Raw genomic sequence first — 19,347 nt, 5'->3', positions numbered from 1 at the left:
GTTGTAGTTTCAGTCTTGGTTCTGTATCACTTCTTTCCTGCTTCCTCTGCATCTCATTTTTTCTCTCTACCCCTCATAACCCCAGACTCACCCTTGCTCGTTGAAAAGTTTCTTACTATAAAGAGCCACAGCACAGTTTCATTTTGAAAATTATCACAAGGCGGCTGGGCACGGTGGCTCACATCTTTAATCCAAGCACTCTGGGAGGCTGAGGCAGGCAGATCACTTAAAGTCTGGAGTTTGAGACAAGCCTGGTCAACATAGCGAAACCCTGTCTCTACCAAAAAATATAAAAATTACCCAGGCATGGTGGTGCTTGCCTGTTGTCACAGCTACTCACGAGGCTGAGTTGGGAGAACTGCTTGAACTCTCAGAAGTTGGGGGTTGCAGTGAGTGGAGATCGCACTACTGCACTCCATCCTGGGTATAGAGTGAGACCATGCCTCAAAAATAAATAAATGAACAATAAATGAAAATGATCACAAATACTATCATTCTTTTTTCTAGGACTCCCAATATTGACTGGTTGGCCAGTGAGGGAGTGAAACTCACTCAGCACTTGGCAGCATCACCGCTGTGCACACCAAGCAGGGCAGCCTTCATGACTGGCCGGTAGCCTGTTTGATCAGGTAACCTCCTAACTGCATTGCAGGGGCTGTGGTCTCCTTTGGGACAGCTTCTCACCTCCAGGTATCTCCTGGTTCCTAAGGTTGATTTTTTCCTGGTTCAGGAATGGCGTCTTGGTCCTGCACTGGAGGTTTCCTCCTCAAAGCCTCTTCGGGAGGACTTCTCACCAATGAGATTACCTTTGCCAAGTTTCTGAAGGTTGAAGGCTATTCAACAGTGCTAATAGGTATGGGCATCTGAGGAACAGCAGGGAGGACTTGGACAAAGTTCGTAGAAGAGTGGGAGAGAGCATCATGACAGTTATCTTAGGGATAACATCAATGGTATACTTTGAACAATTTTAATTGGGAACAAAATGATTTCAATTCTAGGTTAAAACCACAATGAGCTTACCTGGACTACTTGAATGTATAGATGTGTGTGTGTGTGTGTGTGTGTGTGTGTTTTGTCTGGTGTGTGTGTGTAGAGATAAATAGATACTTAGATAATTCCTTATGATAGATGGATAAATGGATGAATGGATAGTTGGAAGAAAGCGTTGATGAATGGATAGATAGATAGATAGATAGATAGATAGATAGATAGATAGATAGACAAAGATGATATAGATGTGATGAATGGATGGATGGATGGATGGATGGATGGATGGATGGAATAGATGATAGCTAACTAGGTAGCTAATTACCTAGCTACCTAGATAGATAATAAAGAGACACATACAGAAACAGATAGAAATATAAATAGAGAGATACATATATACATCGATATATAGATAGATGCAGAAAGAGACAAAGATGAGATAGATGGATGGATAGATGGATAAAATAGATGATAGATAGCTAGATAGATAGATATTATCAATAAATAAATGCAACGAGAGAGGCAAAGATGACAGATGGGATGGATGGATGGATGGATGGATGAAATATAGATAGATAGATAGATAGATAGATAGATGAAATAGATGATAGATGTAACAGATGAAAGATAGACATATAGATAGAACACACAAAACTATATATACACATCATGCTATTGATAAAAATTTTCATTTTACTTTCCAGTACTAAAATTATGTCAGAATTTGTCATGGTTGACACACTCACTGATTTTATACTGTAGATAGGATTGACACCTTCCTGACTGCATGAAGAACGGGAGTCTAAGCAAGTCATAAGATGAATCCTAGCGAACCTCAGAAGAGCAAAATGACTCGTCTCTTTCTTCCAACATCTTGTTAAAAAAATCATTTTTTTGAGGCACCCATTAATTTAGTGATCTAATTAACATTTTATAGGACATTTTCAGAGGTGCTTTAAATAATTGCTGAGTTACCGAGAGTGATTTCTGCATGTCTCAGGGGTATGTTCTGAAGTAAGTATTCATTTCCACTTTTAACATTCATGGAACAAAATTAAGTTTCTTCTAAAACTTTAATTTTAAGGGCCTGTCTCAGAAAAGCATCTGGGCAAGAAAAAGACAAAAAAAAAAAAAAAAAAAAAAAAAAAAACCTTGTAATTTTCTGTGGAGTGTTTCCTGCCCATTAAAAATGTTAGGTATTTTCTTTTGGCATTTTGATCTGGTTGGGCTTTTTTGTTTTTTTGTTTTGTTTTGTTTTGTTTTGTTGGAATCACTAAATTACTTCCTATTTTCTGGTAGACTGAGTAGGTAATACTTTAGCATTTGTGGAAAAAGAAGTGAAAAACTCTAAGGTCCTATGAGCAGGAAGGTTAGCTTCATAAAGTAGTCAGAAAGAGCCTCCTTTTCAGTATGTGGGAAAAGAAGCTTGGATTGGAATCAGGGTATTTATTGGGACTGAAGTGATCCCCCATTTGTCTTCTCAGAGAAATGGCACATTGGGATAAGCTGTCACAGCAAGACTGACTTCTTGCTTTTCATCATAGCTTTGATTATTTCTATGGGATGACCTCCTTAACCCATCTGAGAGACAGCAAGGCAAGGGAGGGCAGTGTCTTCACCATGGGCTTCAAGAGACCGGTCTTCATCCCCCTGCAGATCATCAGAGTGGCCCTCCTTACCCTCACTGCACTCAATTGTCTGGGGCTGCTCCACCTGCCGCTGGCCACTTTTTTTGGCCTTCTCTTCCTAGCAGCTCTGATCCTGACCTTTTCCTGGGCTTCTGTGATTACTTCCAGTCCCTGAACTTCTTCATTATGAGGAACTACCAGATCATTCAGCAGCCCATGTCCTATGGCAATCTCACTCAGAGGCTAATGGTAGAGGCAGCCCAGTTCATATAGTGGTGGGTATTGCCTTGTCTTCTGATACTGCCTGTAAAAAAAAATCATTCTGGGTTATTTTTTTGTGGAGCTGGAAGAACCAGCAGCGTTATTGTGCTAGCCACATTTTCCCTTCCATACCTAACATATTTCTTCATCCAGAGATCTCCATAGCACATGTTTAATAGCTTCAGAAAGGTATTGCAATGCAGTGTGCTCTCCTTAGAGTCTCTTTGCCAACATTCCCCACATCCTGGGCCAGAAAGTCCATGCCAAAATAATGTCTGCTGATGACAAAGGAGGTGTCAGATAACCCGCTGGCCTTTACTTTTCAAATGTGGCCATCAAGAGAGGCAAGGTAGTGGTTTATGTTTAGCTGAGAGATTGTCCTTGTGACATAAATAGTGTGGAAAGATCCAAAATATTTTGGGCCAATCTCTGAGCAAACAAAACAAAACAAAGACCTCTGTAAGTAAACTGGGTGAAGTGAATGACATCTTTTGGGTCTCTTGAGTCCCACTGAGTTTATAGTTTTGGGGATTGCAATCTGTAAATGGAATAACTGTCAACAGAGGAGCAGAGAATATTCCTGAGTTATACATGTATATGTATAATATATACCTATATTATAATACATAATATAGAGAGCATGAAAATACATAGTTAGATATATAAAGGCTAATCAAGAATATTTGCTATTCAAAACACACAAATTAATGTATTTTTTCAACTTGTAACTGTAGAGGACAGGACATTGAAGAGAAATGGAAATTTCAACTGAAAATCAGAACTTTGGTCTTTATGGTGACTTAAATCCTAGGGAAGATTTAAAAGATAGTTTTGGGGGTGATTAAAAAATTATAAAGGAGGCAAAGGAAATGTAAGTAATATTGGTTTATCATCCAAATAATTGCATGACACAAAATTCTAAAATCAATATCTGGATTGAACAATTATTGACAATAAAAGGGAAGTTACTGTGATGAAAGGAAAGTATATTAGAGATTTAATTTAAAATAAGCAAATGTGCTTAGCCTAAGAAGAAATATGTAGTTAAGATATGTGGAAGCTACATAAGGTAGGACTGGTGAGAAAGGTAAAAGGTAACATACTCTGTGAAAATTATTTTGTCGTTTCCTCACATGGAAGATGTTGTGTTCCTCTGTCCAGATCTTGTGTCCATGGAGTTGATGCTTTACTGGAGGTTGGGAATGGCAGTGGTTCTCCTCACTCTCTTCTTCCAGTTATGAAACAGCATAGGAGCAACCCATTCACCTGGAGGTACAACAGTGTCCTGCTACCCACAACATCATGGATTATGCAATAGATAAATCATAGGGTATATTTTTGTATATCTGGTATCACAAAAGTGTTTCATCGACTCTGACAGAAACCCACATATGGTTTGGGTGTCTGAACAGACTATGAAGTGACCTACACAAAAGTTGCCATTGATAGTGTTATTTCCTCCCTCTAAAAATCAGACAGAAGTAGAATGATTAGTTCTTATAGTTCACACCACCTCTCAGTTTTAACAAATTTTATTAAAATCTAAATTGTTGTTTAACTGTGAAATATAAAAACTGGTCATTGGTCATTGTAACTATTCTCAGTTTCAGCCTCTGGGACTTGACTCCAGAGAATATTCTATGTACTAGCTGCCCAACTGCTAAGAGAACACCTCAGTTTTTTTCATTTTGGTTAGCATCCCACTTCCTCTGCCATTTCTGTTTTTGTCAGTGAAGACTGACAAAATCTTGGAGGATTAACACTTGAAAGTTTGTTTCTTGCCCATTCAAAATCTATTGCTGCTTGGGTGATGCTGTAGGGAAGCTTTGCTCCATGAGGAGACTCAGGGATCCAGGTTGCTAATATCTTGTGCTTCTGTCATCTTAATAGGTGGCCTTCCCAATAGCATCCACAGGAGAAAAGAGTTGAAGGATCACTTGGCAGCTTTTCCTTACTTCACTGACCTAGGGGTCAGCATGTAGAACAGGCCCCATATCTCCACACTGACTTGACATGGGGCTAAGGGGCAGTCTCCCTATATGTTCAGGAAGAAGAAAGTGAAACAGCCTTACTGAACACATAGCAGTGGTTTTCCTACTGCAGGCAGTGATTTTCAAATTTGTTTTAAAGCTGAGGAATATTTCAGATGAAATTTTATGAGAAGCTAAGTATGTCAGAGGCATAAAAGTTGCAGTGCTTGGGTGAACCTGGAACAGAGGACTGCATTTGGAAACTACTGACATTTAGTAAAGCCCCATGGAAACCTCATGAACAGCTGGAGAGAAAGGGCAGACTCTGAAACAAAAGAATAAAAGAACATCTGAGCAAACATCTAGTTAGTGCAGACTCTAGGCAAATTAATATTTAACAGACATTCATAAGTACAAAATGTAGGCACATGAAGAGAAAAATCAATATGAGCCTTGGAATTTTAAAAAATGGTTATTTGATATTACAGCTATATGAGTGGAGGTTGAAGGAATTTGTCCGAGTTTATAGATAAATGTAAACTAAAGGGGCTAATTTATTATAAAATTTGGATTGTAGACATGACCACATAATGACATTTTGGTCAACAGTGGACCCCATATATGACAGAGGTCCTATGAGATTATAATGGAGCTGCCTTATAAAGCTGGACGTTTGTATCTTTTATACTGTAATTTTTCCTGTTCCTTTTCTTTGTGTACATATGACTAGATACACAAATACTTGCCATTGCTTTGCAGTTGCCTGAAGTACTAAGTACAGTCACATGCTGTGCAGGTTTGTAGCCTAGGAGTAATAGGCTTTACCATATAGCCTCGGTAGATAGTAGGCTGCACCATCTAGGTTTGTGTAAGTGCACTCTATGATGATTGCACAATGATGAATTTGCTTAATGATGCATTTGTCAGAACTATATGAGAACTATGTCTCTGCCACTGTATGATGCATGTCTGTACTTGAAGTGTTGATGTAAAGTATACTCTTCATTGGTATTGTAATATTTTCATCAGAAAAAGAGTAAAGAAAAAATATTTTTTGGTGTTGTGTGTGTGTATGTTTGTGTATACATGTATGTGTAAAGTAAATATATATGTGTATATATGTAAACTAAATACGTGTGTATATATATGTGTATGTATGTGTACTTTACACACATATGTATTTAATTTACAAAGAGATAAATTATTGATCCTGATTTCCAAGGGAAGCTGTAGGAGATATGCATGTATAGCAGCAGCAAGTATTAATGTAAAGAATAAAAAATTTCCTACCCAGGGATGGATAATAGCTACTGAAAGTCCTTTAAGCAATTATTTATTGATCTGTCAGAATTCAGGTAAGATGTGGGCTATTTGTCATGATTTTCACAGATTTGGGCTGACGGGCACATGCTGGAGGGGTTGTGAGTCATTCTTGGGCAATATGCCTATAGTCTGGGTGCCTGTCCTGGGTAAACACTGGGGTCTGTGGGTAACCATAGCTCCATCATGTCATGCCCATGCTGACAGCCTGTCTTACCCAGGCACCAGAGACTGCAGAAACCTATCGGATTCTGCTCACAGTAAAATGGCATGGTGAAGGATGTTGTGCAATTCCTGAGAGAGGAAGGAAGACTTCAAGCTGTCAGTCACACTCCTGAACATTTATTTCAAGTATTATTTTCACAGAGATACTGCAGAGTTATCAGTGCCAGTGTTCAGCCCACACAGCTAGATGCAGGCATTGCAGGGGTGGCCACCTGCCTCCTGGACATGGTGCTTGATTCAGAACTATGCATTGTAGGTGGCCCTTTGCTAGCCTAGTGTGTGGTGGGTTATAATATAGGATCATTATGACTTCCTAAAGGTAGACAAAGAGGGGAAAAGGGAGATAGTCTAGGACTACATGAGTAGACAAGTGATACCTCAGACTTTGCATAAGGAAAATCCCAGAGGTGCTTATTACAGCTGAAGATGGCCAGGATGAATTCTAGGGACTGTCACAGAGTAGTCCTGAAATGAGACTTTGCATCAGCATTTTAATAAGCTTCCCAAAACATTCTAAACTTGGTGTTTCATAGGACACTCTAAGAAACACTGGGTTTCATATACATGTATGAGCTTTGGCCACTATGCTGAAATACTGCAATTATTTGTCACCTAGATTTTTCTAGAACTTGATGCCAACATGTAAAAGCTTTGGAACTTAATAAGATACATCATTCAGTTATATCATCATCTAATAAGATACACACAGATATGTGATTGAAACAAAAGCTTACGGAAATGATCTTTCTCTTACTAGGGTAATTACCCTAATATTTTCTACCCCGGTTTATTCTGTTTTTTTTGTTGTTGTTGTTGTTTTGTTTTTTTTTTTTTTAATGATCTGGTTGTAGAACTAAATTAAATTCATGATGTATCAATGGGTCACAGTCTACATGATTGACCATGTTCTTACCTAGTGTGCGAGCTTTACTGTGTTTGATAAACAGGAGCATAGCCATTCCAAGATGGAGCAACACTCTGGGAAGAATGTCAGGCCAGTCTATTTAAGGCATAAAACAACAGTGTGATGTTTGTCAAATTTGCTGGGAAAGCTGGACATCCTTATATTAGTCTTCATCTACCATGAATCTCTCAAAAACATACAGAGTGGAGATTAATAAAATGTCCTTCATATAATGATGGTCAAAAATGACCCTGGGCTTCCAGGCTGAATCACCTTGTATGACATGTATTTTGACTGAAATTATTTAATCTGTTAGGTATATGAATATTCATATGATTAAAAGGCATTTTAATGGCTTCCTTAGTATATAATTTTGAGAGGGGACCAAAACAAATTTGATGATCATGAGGACATTGAAGCCTGACAAGCTAATATTTATTACCTCTAATTATTCAGGAGCCAAGATTTTCTTTTAGAACTAGAGATTTAAGATGTTCTAGCAACATCAAAGTTGGAGGGATGGTTATTGAATTACAACAAAAGAGTTTTTTCTTTAAAATAGGTGATTCTAGTGTAGATGGCTATTATCCACATTGGAGCACCCACTGCATGGTTAATATTAGTGAAAATGCTAGCATTTTGTACACTGTGATGCCATTCACAAACAGCTTCTTACGTACATTATCTGAAGATACAAAGATTTAAAGCACATTGTTACAATCATCCTTGGGTAGAGCTGTCTATCTATGTTAGATTAGTTATCTAATTATCTCAATATGATATCCAAGAGTCCTGAGAGAATGGCCTTGATATGCTACCAAAGACCTAACATTTGTGACACCACTATGTTCATAAAACATTCCTTCAATATCTGAAGACACATTTATGTGTGTTATTTCATTATCCAGAATATCCTGAGCAATTTAGCCAGGTCTTACCACCTTTGTAAGAAATGGAGGTAGAGTTATTCAGCAGCTGAAAAAGGAATGCCTGATCAAAGCAATGGTATTATTAGTGGAATTTATTCAAACGCTTTTGAATTTAAAAATTTCCAGTTGCAACTGGTGCCTTGTTTAGATATTTTAACATATATATATATATATATATATATATATATATATATATATATACACATATGTATTTGTACACAGCTTTTTCTCAGTTCATCTGTCAAAGGTGGGAAGAAAATGATTTAAAATTCTTACTTCTAAAATTTACAGTCTTTCTCTATGCTGTGTTGCTGATATGATTTATACTCAGGGGTTTGCTCCTGAGATGCTGGCTTGTGATATTCGTGTATGAATGACAAGGGGGCATAAGGCAAAGATGCTTCATTGGTTTGTGATTCTTGAAAATGAGGTCCACATAGTCAAACCCAGTTTGTGGCCTGGGATTCCATGCACATATTTTCAAGTTGAGGAGAGTGATGATTTAGAATATATAACCATGCACTCCACAATCTTTCACCCTGATTGTCTCATTGAAGGATAATAAATTTATCCTTCTATTATTAGAGAGTTGGATAATTAGCTCACCATGTGTTATATGCTGCATAGTCACACAGGAGATGGGTCATCCTGCATACACTTTAGCCAGAAATCCTTGTTATTCTTGCAGAGAGGAATGAACTATAAATTTCGTGAAGATACCCAATGCTCTGTATGTGCTCTGCAGATTCATCCCATTATGACGGTTTTGGGTTTTGCCATTCCTCTCTTCATTTCAATGCAAAACAGATACAGCTTAGGTGCACAGCAGAAATGGTAACACAGAATGGGACATGTTCAAGTATAATGTACACCATGAAGTGGTTGCCAATTATATATCAGGTGCTGTGGATACACATATTGCTTTGTGTACCTTCCATACCCATTGCTTCCTTCATACCACATAACAACCTCATAAGGTCGGTAAATAAATGTCTCATCACGAAGAAACTTTCAGGCTGAAGTCCTTTGATTTCAGCCCCACAGGTAATAAAGAGTAGAGGCTGAATTTAAACAGAGTAAACTCAACCATCTGAATGTTGGAATGGTCCACAAACAGTTGGGGGATTCTTTTCTCCTCCATCCACTCTGGTGCGGTAGACTTATTGAGTGAGGATTAGCTGGAAGAAGATTAGGGCACTATATGGGTGTCTGAACACCTTTCTCTAGATAGAAGAGTCTAGGTCTAACGCTTAAGGAAGGAGAATGCATCTCTTTAATCCTCGTAGATAAGTTTCAATGTCAGTATTGTTGTCATTACCATGGTAATGGAGAAGTACTTGAATGCTCTGATAAGAAAATAAGGGGTACATGATGATGGGTGAAGTTAGCAATGAATAGGTTATGTTATCCAATTATGGGATTTATAGATTTATCTGAAATTTGCCATAAAGTTTCAATTAAAAACTAATAATCTGTAGTCACTCTCAATGTAGGCTAAGTCTTGTTCTTTATCAATGATTTTTTTAGCAAAGGGTTTATGGGTACCAAATTGAAAATTTGAAAATGATGTAGAGTTCTGTTTTTAATCTCTGACTTCCTGCAGTAGTAACATCTCCTATTCTGACTATAATAAACCCTGCTCCCTGACAACTCTCCACAGAAAAACAAAACAAAACAAAACAAAACACCATGACATCAGCATGATAGAAAGTATCAGTAACCAAGGAGTTGGGAGTTGGAGGGAAATAATCTTCATGAAAAGATTATACCCCTAGTGGAGAACTGTGGAAAGACTCTCTCCTCTACCATTTCCTATCATCTGTAGTTTAATGGTAAATAAATACTCATTTCTATAAGCATTGCTTGTGTAATCATAATCCCCTAAAATCTATGATAGATAGCAAATGTATTATTGGAAAATATACGACTTTTTGTCCTGGTCTATGTACTGCCATCACCATTTGGCAAGGTCACAATCCTGAAATGCATTTATCAGATACCTCCAGCCTATCCTCTCCCATTTCCAGCTGGACTCCAGTGTAAGTGGCTGTGATGAATAGCTGTGATTTGGCTAAAAGTGTCTTTTGAATAAAGTGATCTTTAGGATATTTCATTACTTTAGATAAGAGTGTAAGCCAGAAAGGAATGGGGTGATATTGATTTTAATTCATGGTAAGAAAAGTAAATCAGATTAAACTTTAAGGGCAATACATGGGACACAAACAGATGCTCATTCAAAAATGGAAAAGTTAAATAATTAAAGAGTTGTCATCAAGAGTCACATTATTATATAACTGTAGATGACGCATGATTTGTTTTTAACTTTTGTGGGCCTATGAGATAATGTATTTGAAAATGAAGGTAACAGGCACAATTACTCATGCCTGTAATCCTAGCATTTTGGGAGGCCTAGGTGGGAGGATAATTTGAGCCCAGGAGTTTAAGACCACCTTGGGTTATATAGCAAGACGCTGCGCCTACAAAAACTAAAGAGACATTAGCTGGGCATGGTGGTGTGTGCCTGTAGTCCCAACTACTCAGCCGGCTGAGGTGGGCTAAGGTGGGAAGATTGCTTGGTTCCAGGAGTTTGAGACCAGCCTGGGCAATATAGTGAGACCTTGTCTCTAAAAAAATAAATCTTAACTCGACATGGTGATGCACATCTATAGTCTTAGCTACTCAAGAAGCAAAGGTGGGAGACTCTCTTGAGCCTCAGATTTGGAGGCTGCAGTGAGCTAAGATTGCAGAACTACACTCCAGCCTGCCCAACAGAGCAAGACCCTGTCTCCGAAAAAAAAAAAAAAAAAGCTGGGTGAGGTGCTTCTTTTTTTTGTTTGTTTGAACCCCTGGTTTCTGCCTGAGCATATCATAACAATATAGGTTCTGAGGGATATTTATCTTTTGCCATACTAGATCCAGTGGGTCCATGCCATTCCCAACTCACTGGGGCATAAAGAATACTTAAACCTGACCCTGGAAATGCCCCTCCAACCATAAATTTCTATATCTCTGAATATCATACCTGTGAATAGCTCGAAAGCCTGCATCTTTATGGAAAACATTCACAAATGCTGTCATGCTATGTGAACCTTTGGAAGCTATCTTGTTCTAGGAGCAAATTCTGACCCCTGCCAGGTTGAGATAAGTTCTCCTTCTCTGAATTCATTCTCTGCAGTGCTGAGTAGGGGCACTTAAGACAGCTTAGATTAGCTGTCAATGCTCTTGTCTGAACTGTGGATTGCTGATGGCAGGGTCCGATCCAGCCTCCTTTTGTATTTCTAGTGCCTGGTATCATGTGTCAGCAGAACATTTGCTTAGTAACTGCAAAACTCAGATGGAAGACATGAACAGCTGGATGTATAAATCCACCTGCTGCACATAGAGGTGGTCACATGAACTTTGGGGAGGGTGGGGAGGTGGCGACTGTTGATACCGCTATCTGATTTATGCCATACTCTAATTACCAGCAGCAAAAGGTAACCAGAAGGAATTCACAGACATCCGTACTTGCATTCCCATTATTCCCTATGTCCACTGCAGTTGGAACAATACTACAATAATAAAGGTCAGACACTCAGATGAAGATTATTATTCTGAATATCTTCAGAATTATATTTAATGGCAGACAGAAAACAATGCCTTAGGCATCTTCTTGCCTGCATTTTTATTCCTGCCTCTATAGGACATAAATCTTTTTTATTCTGAGATTGGAATGATTACATGTTCCTGGAAAGGCTCAGGGCTGCCTTCAGTGTTTTTAACAAATGGAGCACAGGCATGTAGCAGCTGAAAGTTCTATCTTTTTGCACAGTGTGAAAAACAGTGGCAATAAATTTTCAAAACAGTTCTTTACTGAAGTACTCCAGCTAATAAAAAAGGAGTTAAGCTGCTATTGAGAAATCTTTCTCCTACCAACTTGCTGATATGTCATTCAGTTTTCAGGGTCATAGAGAAGAGAGCCCAGATCTCCTCCCTGAGCCTGGGTGTGAAGCAAATGACCTTTCCTGATCTCTCAAAGGATATTACAAAGCAAGAATTCCTTCACCCAGGCACAGGCTGTCAATTACACCCTAGGTGTGTGCAGGAAAGCTGGTGATTTATGTCTGTCTAGCCAACATTCCCATGCACCATTGATTTCATTTCTGTTTCCAGATGGTAAATCTTGGAACAGTATTTTTGCAAGCCAAGTATGCTTTTCTGTGTTTTCTGGGTTTGTTTTTGTATTGTCAAACCTAATCAACTCTACTCGATGCACAGAGTATACACAAAGATGCTCGTATCTCTGATGTCACCTATAGGATGAAAAACCACTGCTTTATAGAGAGGTGTTAGAAAATGAGTTATATAAATATGTGAATTGTGAGAACAAACACATTAATTTCCTTCTTCCTTTCTAAGGGGGATTCCCCTGCATTCCAAGACAAAGATCATGTTCATAGCCTTGATTGAACCCAGAGTTGGATCTCTGACTCATCTGCTATTGGAGTCCTCATGAACTGGCTTGTATTTCATGCTCTCTTATTTATTGGTTGTACCATCTTTATCATTTATTTCTTTATTTCCACCTCACATTTTAATATACTTCAATTTTACAATCCTGTCAATCATGTTGGCTGGTGTCTGTTTCTTGTTTATAATTCTTTGTTGTTTTTTTTTTTTTTTGAACTTTTGAACAAGAGGACAACCATCCAAAATTGGAGAATCCAAGTTGAAACATGCAGTAGCTCTTGCTGCTCAGCAAATTCTGCCAGTCACATGCTATATGACCATGCTTGGGAGATTGAAATTTTAAGCTTTCTCATCTATTTTCTTTAACTTTAAATCTAAAAATAAATGGGAGAACAGATGAGAGAGAAATTGCAGTGAGACTATTCTCATATATAATGTAACTATCTAAGTAGGAACACAAAGATTGTAATTTCATGTTTGTTTTGAGGAATCTAAGCGAGTTTAGGAGAACACAATCTGCTTCTGGGGAAGGAGGTGCAATTTGCCCAGGTGTGAATAAACTTTCCCCATAATAAGTAGGATGGAGGCTTCACAGTCTGCCCTGGGTGGCCAAATTCTCTAACATACTGTGGCTCCATTTCAGCTCCTCCAGGTTCCTCAAGGGCATCTTCTCTTAGAAGGAGCCAAACACATGGCTTGGTAGAGAGGCTTATATGTAAGTCATCAGCTAGGATGACAATTACAGTGCTTCCATCTAAGCAGTAGTATGTCCTGTTTTCTTTCTGAGACATAATGGTGAATGTTACAGACCAGGTCCAGTGGGCTCTCATTGCATGCCTTCTTATTCCAGTTACTGTGAGAGGAGAGACAAACCCCTCAGGAATTTGTTCTTTTCTTTACTTTCTGGGCTGTGAGATATTAACATTTCCTTGCTTTATATTCTTGTAAAAGATGGGGAGTGGGACATAAATTGCCACAATGTACTGGAATAATAAAACATGGTACTAGTGATTACCAACAACTTGTTAGATTTGATCTGCCTATTTTCAGAGAACTGGAGATACCTGGCTTAGCTCTCACCCAAAGTGTGCTGTTCTGTGTTAATTTTCTGTTTAACAGGAGTAGGGGTTAATAAATGTAAGGATTGACCTGAAATGGGAAGTGTTACAGCCATAGGTGTGAGCAGTTCACCTAGAAGGAAACACATGGTCTGGAGGATCCCAAGGTATATTGACATTAGCAAAATACAAATACATTTAGAAAAGCATACATCTGGGCCAGGCATGGTGGCTCACACCTGTAATCCTAGCACTTTGGGAGGCCAAGGCAGGCAGATCACTTGAGGTCAGATGTTCAAAACCAGCCTGGCCAACGTGGTGTAAAAATATCTGTATTAAAAATACTAAAAAATTAACTCGACATGCTTGTGGGCAACTGTAATACCAGCTACTTGGGAGTCTGAGGCAAGAGAATCATTTGAACCTGGGAGACAGAGGCTACAGTGAGCTGAGATCGTGCCATTGCACTCCAGCCTGGGTGACAGAGTGAGATTCCATCTCAGAAAAGAAAAAAAAAAAAAAAAAAAAAAAGACTCTCCAGGCCCTAGCACCATGCCTGGCCTGTGGAAGATGCTTAACAATATTGTTTTAGGGTCCCCTTTTCTAAGCCCCGATGGTGAAACTGGAGAATACTGAAGACAAAGAGGAGAAAACCATCAGAGAATTGTCTCCCAGTCTCATCTTCCCCTGAGGCTAGCCGTACAAACTAGAATCCCTTTTCCCCAAGGCAGGTTATAGAGACCAGAACACCTTCTCCCCAAAGCTAGTCATAAGACTGAAAAATAGGACCAATTTTTCCTCATCCTTTCTATGTAAAAACTGGCCATAAAGAAATCCCCCATCCTACCTTGTTTGACTGTGGGTCTTAGTAGTACCATTCCAGAGGTCTTACACCACACCTAGGAGGAAGGCTCAGAGAGGCCAAGAAGAATCTAGATAGAAAGGCCTTGTCGGCTTTCCCCATTCAGTCCATTACCTTTTGCCCAATCCCATTTCTTGTTGTTTTTTTTTTTTCTTTTTGAGATGGAGTCTCTCTCTGTTGCCAGCCTGTAGTGCAATTATACAATCTCAGCTCACTGCAACCTCCACCTCCAGGGTTCAAGCGATTCTCCTGCCTCAGCTCCTCATGTGCCATCATGCCCAGCTAATTTTTGTGTTTTTAGTAGAGACGGGGTTTTACCATGTTGGCCAGGATGGTCTCGATCTCTTGACCTCGTGATCTGCCCGCCTTGGCCTCTCAAAGTGCTGGGATTACAAGCATGGGCCACTGTGCCTGGCCTGTCCAATCCTATTTGCATGTGCTTTGTTGAACCTAAGCAGAAAAATCGACAATTTACCTTTTATCTTTGGATCTTCAATCTGAAGGCTCCTGTGTGTACACATTAAATGAATTTGTATGCCCTTTCTCCTATTAAAAAAAAAAAGAAATCAAATTCCTGCCCTCATCCATTCATTGATTCTTTCATTTGTTTGGCAATATTATTAAGCATCATCTACAGGCCATGCATGGTGCTAGGGCTTGGAGATTCAGTGGAAGGCAAATGCCCCATGGTGCTTTGCTCTGATGGGACTGCCTGGAAAAGGGGAACAGGCTCTCAGAGAAGGTGGCGTTGGAGATGGCTTCTGAGTAATGACTGCTTACCAGGGAGAGGAGGAAGTAAGTTTTAGGTTGAGAGATGATGATGTGCAGAGTATTGAGCTGTGAATATGCAAGCAGTGTTTGGGACTGGTTATCACATTGGGGTAGAAGCTGGGCTGTGTGAGAGTGTTGGCATCAACATAAGGCTTCATCAGGACTCTTCATGTTTTGTTAATAAATCTGAAGTGTAGTTAGTTATTTAAGGAACCCACCCAAGTTCACAGAAATAGTTAAATCTTGAATCAGGGTAAGAAGAAGACATTGGGCAGTGGGCAGTGAGGCAGGGGCTGTCATTAAGGTGTTTCCCCTCTAAGCATTGCAGCTTCTTGCATGAATCTCTCAGAGCTTCCTCCACGCCTAGGGAAGTGGACACTTGTCCTGTGCCCTGATAGCCTTCAAAAAGGCCTCTCACCCAGTATTGTCTTTTAGCAGAAAGAAATTGCTAATTATTTCCCAGATGAGGGGTAAAGATTGAGCCTACAATGTGAAAGTGAGACACAGCACTAAATGCGTTTCTCAGAGGGCAACCTGAGGTGATGAAGCAGCCTTGGGACTTACTGATCTCTATCAGCAGACTCAGTTGTGAAAACTCAGACCTTCCTATAGCAACATTGCTCACAGCCCATTGTAGCAAGGGCCATGCATTGACAGTGACTTATAACTCTTGAACATCTGTGCATTGTAATCAATTCAAATGAAGGAGGTTTAGGTGCCCTCTGAATTTAGAAATACATTGGCAGTATCATTCCTCTCTCGATAGGTTTGGGCCAATTGAATGAGTGTTCTATTTAAATTTTGAATACTCTATTCAAAATTTCAGTATTGACCATTGAGTGTTCATTTTAGACTTGTTGTATTATAGAAGCAGGTAGAACACAAAGTTGAGTTGGACTTAAAATGGCATTGATGAAAGTAGTTGACAAATGAAGGTACACAATGGAATACTATTTACCTTTAAAAAGAAGGTAATGCTGTCATTTGTGACAACATGGATGAACCTGGAGGACATTCTGCTAAGGGAAATAAGCCAAACACAGAAAGACAAATACTGCAAGATCTCACTGCTTTTTGGAATCTAAGAAGAAAGTTGAACTCCTAGAAGCAGACAGTAGAATGGCAGTTACCAGGGAATCGGGCTAAGAGAGTGGATGAGGAATGGGGAGATGTTGGTCAAAGGATAAAAAGTTATAGTTAGACAGGAGGAATAGTTAGGGTATGTATTGCCTTGCCTGGTGAGTATAGTGAATTACAATGTATTATATGTTTGAAAATTGTGGTGAGAGTAGATTTTAAATATTTTCACCTCAAAGAAATGACAACTATACAATAAATGAATATTTTAATTACCTTTATTTAATCATCCCACAGGTGGACATATATTACTGCATTGTCCACAACAAGTATATATGAGAATTATTGTGTATATCAATTTATTTATTTCAAGTTGGTATTTGAATTTTTGTATATATATATTTGTATATATATGTATAATTATTTGCATATATCAATCACAATTTTTAAAAGATGGTCTTTTTTAATAGTTTGCATATATTTGTGTATAATTTTTTTCCAAAAGAAAATACTATTTTCAGGGTGCTTGAATTCATTTTAATCACCGCATACAGAAGGAAAGAGAATTTAAAACAAAACAAAAAAACAAATACAGACAATTTTCTATTAAATCTCTTTCTGAGTTGGGTCTTTGGGAGATGTGTCAGTAACATAATTCTTCACTTACTGATCCATAGAAGGTAACAATAAGTCACTTCATAGAGACAAAATAGAGACTTACCTTTCTCTGACAGAAGATACCATCAGGAAATTAACTTGTAGTATTTTGTGAATTTTCAAATAGCCTGCTATGATAATAGGTGGATCCTAATCAGAAGGGTGGCAGACATACTCACATTGTCTGTGGTCTTTTTTTCCTCCTTTTTTTTTTTTTTTTTTTTTTTTGCAGGAACACTGAGACTCCTTTCCTGCTTGTCTTGTCCTACCTCCACATGCACATGGCCTTGTTCTCCAGCATGGACTTTGCCGGCAAAAGTAAACATGGAGTCTGTGGGGATGCTGTTGAGGAAATGGACTGGAGTGTGGGTATGTCTCTCCTCAGTGAATACTTAGAAAGCTGCTAAGTCTTTGCTTCCTTGTGTTTTCTTTCTTGTCTATTTCCACCTATGTTCCTGATGCCTTTAGAGACAGCAAGTGTATGGTGTTTTTTGAAGGTAACCAAAAATGCATTGATCCTGAAAGGTAAACAGAATACAAAAAGCACCTTCACCAGCCAGGGCAACATAGGGAGACCCCATCTCTACAAAAAATTTAAAAAAATTACCCGGGTGTGGTTGTGCATGCTTCTGGTTCCAGCTACTTGGGAGGCTGAGGTGGGAAGATGGCTTGAGCCAAGGAGGTTGAGGTTGAGCTATGATTCTACCACTGCACTCCAGTCTAGGTGTCAGAGTGAGACCTGTCTCTTTAAAAAAAATATCTTTGCCCTCATGTGCATGTCTGCAGTTGCCAGTGGATACATTGCAGGGGAAGTCTAGTCTGTGGTCTGAAGATGGAAGAGATTCATGAAGGAGAGAAGACAAAACATTAGTCCTTATTATCCCTTATTCTATCAGCAATGAAATATGAACAATGTCTTGTCATTATCAGTTAGATGTCTGGATCTTAGGCAGATAAAAGATGAAGGGGGTGAAGGGGAGGTTAGAGACTTGAGGCTTCTTCAGTTTAGCATGTCAAAATGCCATCTTTGGGGATATCAGTTGCTGAGTCCCAACATGTAACCTCATTTTGTGCTGCCAGTGGTCTTTGTGCAGCAGGTGATGTTCTCATCATTCCCATTCCACAGGAAAAAGGCAAGTGAGGCTTGCAAGTTAAGTACACCCACCTCAGGTTACAGAATTCATAATGGATGAGCATGTGTTCAAATGCAGGTGTTCCACCTAGAACCTGAAATCTACATGACTTCATTCTTTTTCTTCCCATATAACAAGAAAGTGTGTATTATGTCAGTGCAGTCAACAACGTATCTCCAGGAAAGAGCCAGTTCATTTATTAGTCATGTTGACTGGATGTCTTCACACATCCCTGTTTGTCTCTGATCTTTGCTTCCATAATCTTGTCTCCTTCACTTACTCTGACACACCCGCCTCCCTCTTATAAGGACACTTGGGATTATGTTCGGCCTGACTGGATAATCCCACATCATCTTCTCATCTCAAGATCATGAACTTAATCTGCAAATTCTCTTTTGCCCTGGGGTGTAACATGTTTGCCATGGGATGTAACATCCCAGGGATTAGGATGAGCATATTTTAGGGAGGTCATTATTCAGCCTACATGAACCCACAATACACTATTTCAAGCTGATGCTTCTTTTAACTTTTTTTTTTTTTTTTTGCAGCATTAGCTGAGCCACTTTCATGGTGGATCAGGCATCATGCTAGTTATTGGAGATATTCAATAAGATCCAGACTCTGGCTTGTACAGCGTATGTTTTGGTACATAAAACACACATATCTAACATCTAATATTTATACTTAGACATATCCAAATGTACGTAGACACACCTATCCTTTAATATCTATATACATTAGGCCTAACTAAAGTCTAATATATACATACCTAATGTCTATGGTATATGACAGACATTACATGATACACAATATTGCTCATTTCACAAAGTGATATGATACCCAAAATGATGTATCAGTTCTAAGGGTTGGAACTCTGCAGCCAAACCTGCAGTGGATGTGGGTTGAAGGTACAAGAAGAGATGATGCCTTAGCCAAGAAGGTAGGGTGTATCAGAGCTTACATGCAAAGATATGAAAGAATAATATAGGGAATGCTTTTATCTAACAATTTGTTTAGAAATTTTGATTATCTTCTGTGTTTCTGGCATTGGGCCAGACACAACACTAAACATCAAACATGGTGTCTGCCTTGAAGGAAGTCATGTTGCAGTAGGTG

General features: G+C 38.9%; 1 pseudogene; it reads left to right on the top strand.

Moving 5' to 3' along the window:
- The window catches only part of LOC129395500 (steryl-sulfatase-like), a 47,348-nt pseudogene extending 29,785 nt beyond the window's left edge, over positions 1 to 17,563 (top strand).
- The last annotated feature ends 1,784 nt before the right edge of the window (positions 17,564 to 19,347 follow it).

The sequence above is a fragment of the Pan paniscus genome, chromosome Y (genome assembly GCF_029289425.2).
Source record: "Pan paniscus chromosome Y, NHGRI_mPanPan1-v2.0_pri, whole genome shotgun sequence".
Taxonomy (NCBI): Eukaryota; Metazoa; Chordata; class Mammalia; order Primates; family Hominidae; genus Pan; species Pan paniscus.
The sequence above is the reverse complement of the archived record's forward strand: the minus strand, read 5'-3'. Positions and strand labels throughout refer to the sequence as shown.